Source organism: Dermacentor andersoni, chromosome 10 (genome assembly GCF_023375885.2).
Source record: "Dermacentor andersoni chromosome 10, qqDerAnde1_hic_scaffold, whole genome shotgun sequence".
Classification (NCBI taxonomy): Eukaryota; Metazoa; Arthropoda; class Arachnida; order Ixodida; family Ixodidae; genus Dermacentor; species Dermacentor andersoni.
In genome coordinates this window covers 88,119,823-88,125,822 of record NC_092823.1, presented here as the reverse complement: position 1 = coordinate 88,125,822, position 6,000 = coordinate 88,119,823, and the positions used below count along the sequence as shown (strand labels likewise).

Sequence of the window (6,000 nt, the reverse complement as noted above, 5' to 3'; positions counted from 1 at the left end):
TGTGTTACCTTATCACCATGTCGCCATATATATGGGCAGAGCCTCGTGGCGTTCAACGGTGCTATAATATGGAACGCACTCCCAGGCAGTGTAAAGAATGGTAAAAACTTTGTACCATGCTTAAAAAACTTCTGTCGTGAATGGTGACAGGGTCTTGCTATTTGTATCCCCTGTTGTCATAACGTACCTCTTTGTTTATCCTACATTTTGCGCGCAAATATTCTTTATTATCGTGTGTTTAAGTTGTCTCATACAACGAGTGCGCTGTTGTTTTTATGTCTGTTTTCTTATTGGCCCCGAACTAGCCGCCAAGGCTGTGGTTCGAAACAGTATAGTATACTGTGTGCATGCAAATAGTCAAATGAAGAAAACAAATGTGGTATTTAATGTAACGTTCACTAAAAATTATATCGACAGAAAGAAACCTAAAATACTTTCACCATTCCGATTAAAGACGGGTAAAACAAACTGAAAATAACAAGAATATTTAAGATTTCTCAGATATGTAATTTGTGTACTCGAAGTACACCCTGTAGGCCGTCTGAGTACGCAACATGGCGTTGTCTTTTATAACAAATAATTGTTTCACTAAACGAGAGTCTTTGTCCAGGTAATGAAAGAACATGGTTACACTAGGAGAATGGCAGCAATCTTGAGGGTAGGCAAAAATCAGGAGGCAGAAATAGGCAAGGAGACAGGAAGGTGGCTGGTACGTCAGCCACCCTCCTGTCTCTTTGTCTATTTCTGCCTGTTGATTTTTTTCTACTCTCAAGTTTGCTGGCATTCTCCTAGTATAACCATGTGCCAACTAGCCCAACAAGCCACTCTAATGAAGGAACACATTGATGCTCTTGTAGGTGGAATGGTGCAAGACGGGAAATCTGATGTACTTAATTTTCAGTTACCTTATTAATCACCCTTATGCTTCTAACCGAATAAAACTAAACAATACGCATCCAACGTTGTGTCGAACGTATTTCTACCTCATTTTAGTTACGTTAGGAGTGCGCATTGATGGGGATGGCGTATATAAATGCATGCTCATTGCGATGTTCTACAAATACGTGGACCTCTCTTAGTTCGCATAAAATTGACACAATAGATAGGGTTTTAAAAATTTTTCCATTTCAATGTTTTGTTTCCACAAAATAAGAATTTGCTTGTTAGAAATAGTGGAGCCTGCCTGCTTGATTCTCGCAACTGCTAGATCGCTTGGCCAAGTACGGAAGTCTCTCAAAAACAGTCCTGCGTTTTAACCTAGAGCGGTTGTTAGAGTTTTGTGGCAAGGCATAAATATCCTAACTGGGTGGTCTGAGCCATCATATCCTTTAGTCTGAGATCGCTGAAATATTCCACGTTCTATTCCAAATATTCCAATTCAGTCCGACGCGGTATTTTAGCGGCTTTCGCGTTGTGCTGCTCCGGGATTCTATAACGTAAAACTATTCCAAATTTTCTATTTCAATTCGGCAACCAGCCCTCCGCAATTCGTCAAACACTTTTTTTTGACCACTCCCATTTCGCCTGTCTCTCAGGCGACGTCAGACGTCACGAAAACCGCGATAGCTCCCCATCTGACACGACGTGTGCACACTGATTGTACGCGACTGGACCGAACGAAAGAAAATAGTTATTTCTGATTCGACGCCTCTTCACCATTAGCCATCGGATATTGCTCAAATCTTTTCCGGCTGCACCCATTTCACCCGCGTGTGGCGCGACGTCACAAAACCACGATAAATCACTGCGTCAAATTGACGTGTACGCGTTAAAGGTGCATTACTATACCAAACGAAACTGAATGTTCCTCTCAATAGCCGCAGGCTGCACTGCTGCACAATGAATAGAAGGTGACTGCCGCCGATCACTTAGGCACTGGCTACTCGCACCTGCCAGAACGCTTGGCCTTTTTTTGCCTAGAATAAAACATTTGCGGGGCGGTGTAACGTTTTCGAGGACTTTTGGCACGTTTAGGAGCCCGCTCCGTCAACTCTTGTTTGCTGAGGATGCGTTTTAGCGGCATTCTTAACCTTTCGTTGCACGCCACTGCGATTTTCGGCCAGCTACCGCAAGCTAGTTATAGAAAAGTGGACCAATCGCAGATGCCAGCACCACCCTCTTAATACAGTTATCGATTTTCAGTGCACTGGCTCGTCGTCATCGAATCCCTCTCCATTTGAGGTTACTCCTCCCCTCTTGTCAGCCAATTAGATCAGACAAACTGATCAGTGTAGGCATTGTTATTCATTTTTTAAAGCAAACAAAACTGACCTCTTATAAACTAGGAGAGCTTTTTATTGGTCTGTTCAGACAACCATGCCGGTCACCGCTCGATGATTGCGTCGGCGGCTACGCAAATCTGACGTTAGGAGATTGGAATAAAAAATATATTGGAATGATTTTGCATTATAGTATCCCAGGACGAGGTCGCTAAATCAAATCTCGGTCGCGGCGGCCGCATTTCGATAGGGACTGCATGCAAAAGTGCCCGTCTGCGAAACGCCCGTCAATGGCACAGTGAGCACGTTAAACGAATCCAGTTGGCCAAAATTAGTTTGGAGTACCCAACTAAGGCTTGTCTCAAAATCCGATTGCCATTAAAGGGAAGCTTTCTAGCTTAGTTCCGAGCACTTTTCGTATGTATTTTCTGTGCAGTTCACTAAGCGGCGCCGTTCCTATGCAATGTATTAGCCAAAGATTTCTTACGATAAGATAAGGAAGGAGCCGAGGTGGCCGAGGAGCCGCACTAAAAGCGTTGTATGAATTCGAGGAGGACCTAAGCTGGGATTAACTGACAAGGCACGAAAGAAATGGGGTCAACTGTTAATGTGATCGCGCACTATGCATCTGTAGTTCAGGGTATATTCTTACGGGAAGCCACTGCTCACCCCTTTTCGACAGCGTCCTCTTCCTTGAGTCTGCTACAGCGCCGGCAAGTGCAAACGCACTCGACCATTCACCGCACCGCCATCAAAAGAATGGCAGTGGGAACTGTCCAGCATTATTCTCACATTTGTGCGAGAGCAAAACCAATTTACTGATGGTGACGTTACTGGCGCACAAAGAGACGGTCAGGCAGAGCAATTGAGGGCCAGGTCGGCCAGCCGAATCCCATACTGTTGCAACATCACCACTACCGCTATCCCCGCTCCCATAACAATATTACAAGGTAAATGAGCACATCAACTTCGATACTAATTATGGAGAGAACGAAATAAAGCTGCCTAATTAATCATTCATATGGCCTGACGGAATGGTCACCAGCACCCGTACGTTATCTGATCACGCTTCACGTGGTTGCAGCTGCGGTTAACAGCCACGCGCAGGCTAATCATTAGCTGCTTCTGTAGCTGGTATCATCTAAGGTGCTGGTAGACGATGTCGTCTAGCGCCAACCGACGACGATATGTTCGCTCTGTTATCATAGGATCCCTTTCGGGGCCACGGAAAACTATGAAAGGAGCTCTAACAAACAAATGCAGAAACAAGCAGCTGCAAGAGACACTCCTAAATTTATGACAGTATGCTTCGCGACGTAACATATACACGCGCAAGCTTAGCTGCCTATCACACTTTGACGTCGCGTCAGCGTCCATCTCTTCTTCTTGGCTCCTCCTCAGCTGATAAAATGTCATGATGCCTCGCATTAAGTAAATACTCCATTTTGCAGGTTCAGAGGGCCGCATTCGGATAGAGGCGGTAATAAATCCCGGTAATAAATATCACACGTTGCTGACGTCATGGCCTGGGGCCCTACTGCGGTGTCTCTCCTAGCCTGAGTAACACCTCACAGAAGTCAAGGCTGATCAGTGAACAACAGCAAACCTACCAACACAAAGGATTCCAATATTCACCAGCTGCATAAAAAGACACGATCATGTACACATCAGAATAATGTGCAGCACGGTACGTGAAGACGATAACGGTTCAGCAATGAAGTAATTCCGTATCCAATTGGTTAAAGTAGTCGATTGGGATAAGCATGGCCTGAAAAGCGCCTGTAAAAATAATCACTCGCAGTCCTATCAAAAAGGGAACGCTCAAACTAAAAAAAAACACATACAGTGACAAAAGTGCTCAAAGCACTTCAATGACAAACTTGATGTTAGTTCGGGGCGTAAACAACCCTCCTATATGCTACCGTCAAATATAGTCTCATGAAGAGTATGACACACCGCCTATTAGACATTAGGCGGAAGTTCACAGCGTATCATTAATGTTACTGTCTTTCACAGCAGCGCACGTCCAATACAGTTATGCACTAGAACTGCTCGGCGTACCTTCAGGTGACAAATGAGAGCGCGCCACAAACATGTATTAACACGTCATGCTCATTATCAGTTGTGGCCTCTGCCCGATCGGCTGCAACAGCACGTTCCAATGCTTAACCGTGTCAGCTCCAATGTGGCAGATAGACATAATTATGTTTTATAATGGCTGCCCCTTTGTCGCAGAAATTCCTTCTTGCGTCGGAAGCAACAACGTCTGTTCCTTATGTTTTGTGAATCTACTTACGCGTACGTTTGTTGCAAGTACTGAAGTTCGACCCTGCTCTGCCATTATATACTCGCCTTTTTTCGTCTATAGCCCTCGCTTTGCTGCAGCAGGCATGCGCAAGCTTTCTGTCTTACGAGCAGCTTTAGCTCCGCACATGCGCTTTTATTGGAACATTTGTCTTGTGCCAAAATTGGTTCCTCTGTTCGTCTAGTGAATTTCGCCTCTGTCCTCTAACGCTGAACGCCATGTGTGGATGCTTTGACAAGCCACATGGAAGCTCCTTTCTCGCGGGCAAGACAGCATGTTGAGAGGGTTGGCGCGTTTTTATCCGCAGTTGCACTAGAAGGAACTTACACATCGCAAACGCCACGACTGAAACACGAAACTGTAGATGTGCCACTGAAAACTTAAACAATTATAATATGTGTGATGTACTGCATGTAAATGTGTATATAGTATCGCGCCTATCTGTAATTCACTGCAAATAAATTACTTTCTTCGTTTAACATGCTTCTCTATATAACTAATATTTAGGATCACACTTCATATCACACGCGCAGGCCTCATGAGCAAATCGCCTAAAGAATGCTTCGCTTTGCGTAGATGTCTACGGGAGTCGAGTCTATGTTTCTTTTTAAAATCTTTTTTAACCACGTAACACTCCAGATTAAATTTTTATTATTTTTATTGATTTAGTACCTTCCACCAACATATACATATCTGTAAACTTACATTCCCTGAGGGAGCCGGGAAGTTTTCCAAGAACTGCCTCCGAAAGACAATAAATGATGGGGTGCGGAATTTCAAGCGATATTCTCCAAACTGGATATGTACGTTGGCTCTCAGCTTCTTTTCCGTAAAAAGCGACATAAAACATGCAAGAACGCATCTTGGAACGAAAAGATAAATAGCTAACGGATCCGTATTATTTGAGCAAACATTATAGTTTGTAAGATGGCAGCTGCCGCATGAGCTAATTTGCTACCTGAGCAAAATTTGTAATGAATGACTGCATCGGAAACTTCAGAAAGGTAGGTACGCTGAACGCAGCTTAGTGAGGCTTGCCTACGCAGCAGGTGAATGGATGTCGTAAAGTCGCAAAGTCATAAATCAGCAAGCAACAATTCGCGGAATATAGAATTTGCAAAGCTCTACATGGGAAGGGCTAAATGCATCTGCAGGAACAATATAAGACCAGAACGAAGTCGGAGATTGAGAAAGCTGCATTCTACGCTAGTAGAGAAACTACATCACTTCGGGTATGTAATGCCTCCTGTTCGAACAGTTGTCAGAGCATGATAGCACATCCTTGCTTGTAATCAGACCAGTGATAATCATCGCCATTACTGGTGAAATGTTCGGACTGATATTTTTCTTTGCCTAGAAAAGCCAAGAAGGCCAGCAAGTGAAATTACGTATGAAAGCGAACTATGCATATAGTTTTTCTAATCTTGAACAAGTTGAATCGCCAGCCTGAATGCTTTTCATGGCACTTGCAATTCT

General features: G+C 44.0%; 1 protein-coding gene across 1 annotated transcript in view; it reads left to right on the top strand.

Moving 5' to 3' along the window:
- The first annotated feature begins 5,690 nt into the window (after window positions 1-5,690).
- Window positions 5,691-6,000, top strand: part of LOC129388363 (uncharacterized) — a 45,310-nt gene continuing 45,000 nt past the window's right edge. The window contains exon 1 of the mRNA XM_055078495.1: window positions 5,691-5,756. The gene's annotated coding sequence lies outside the window, so the exon portion shown is untranslated. The remainder of the gene's footprint in view (window positions 5,757-6,000) is intronic.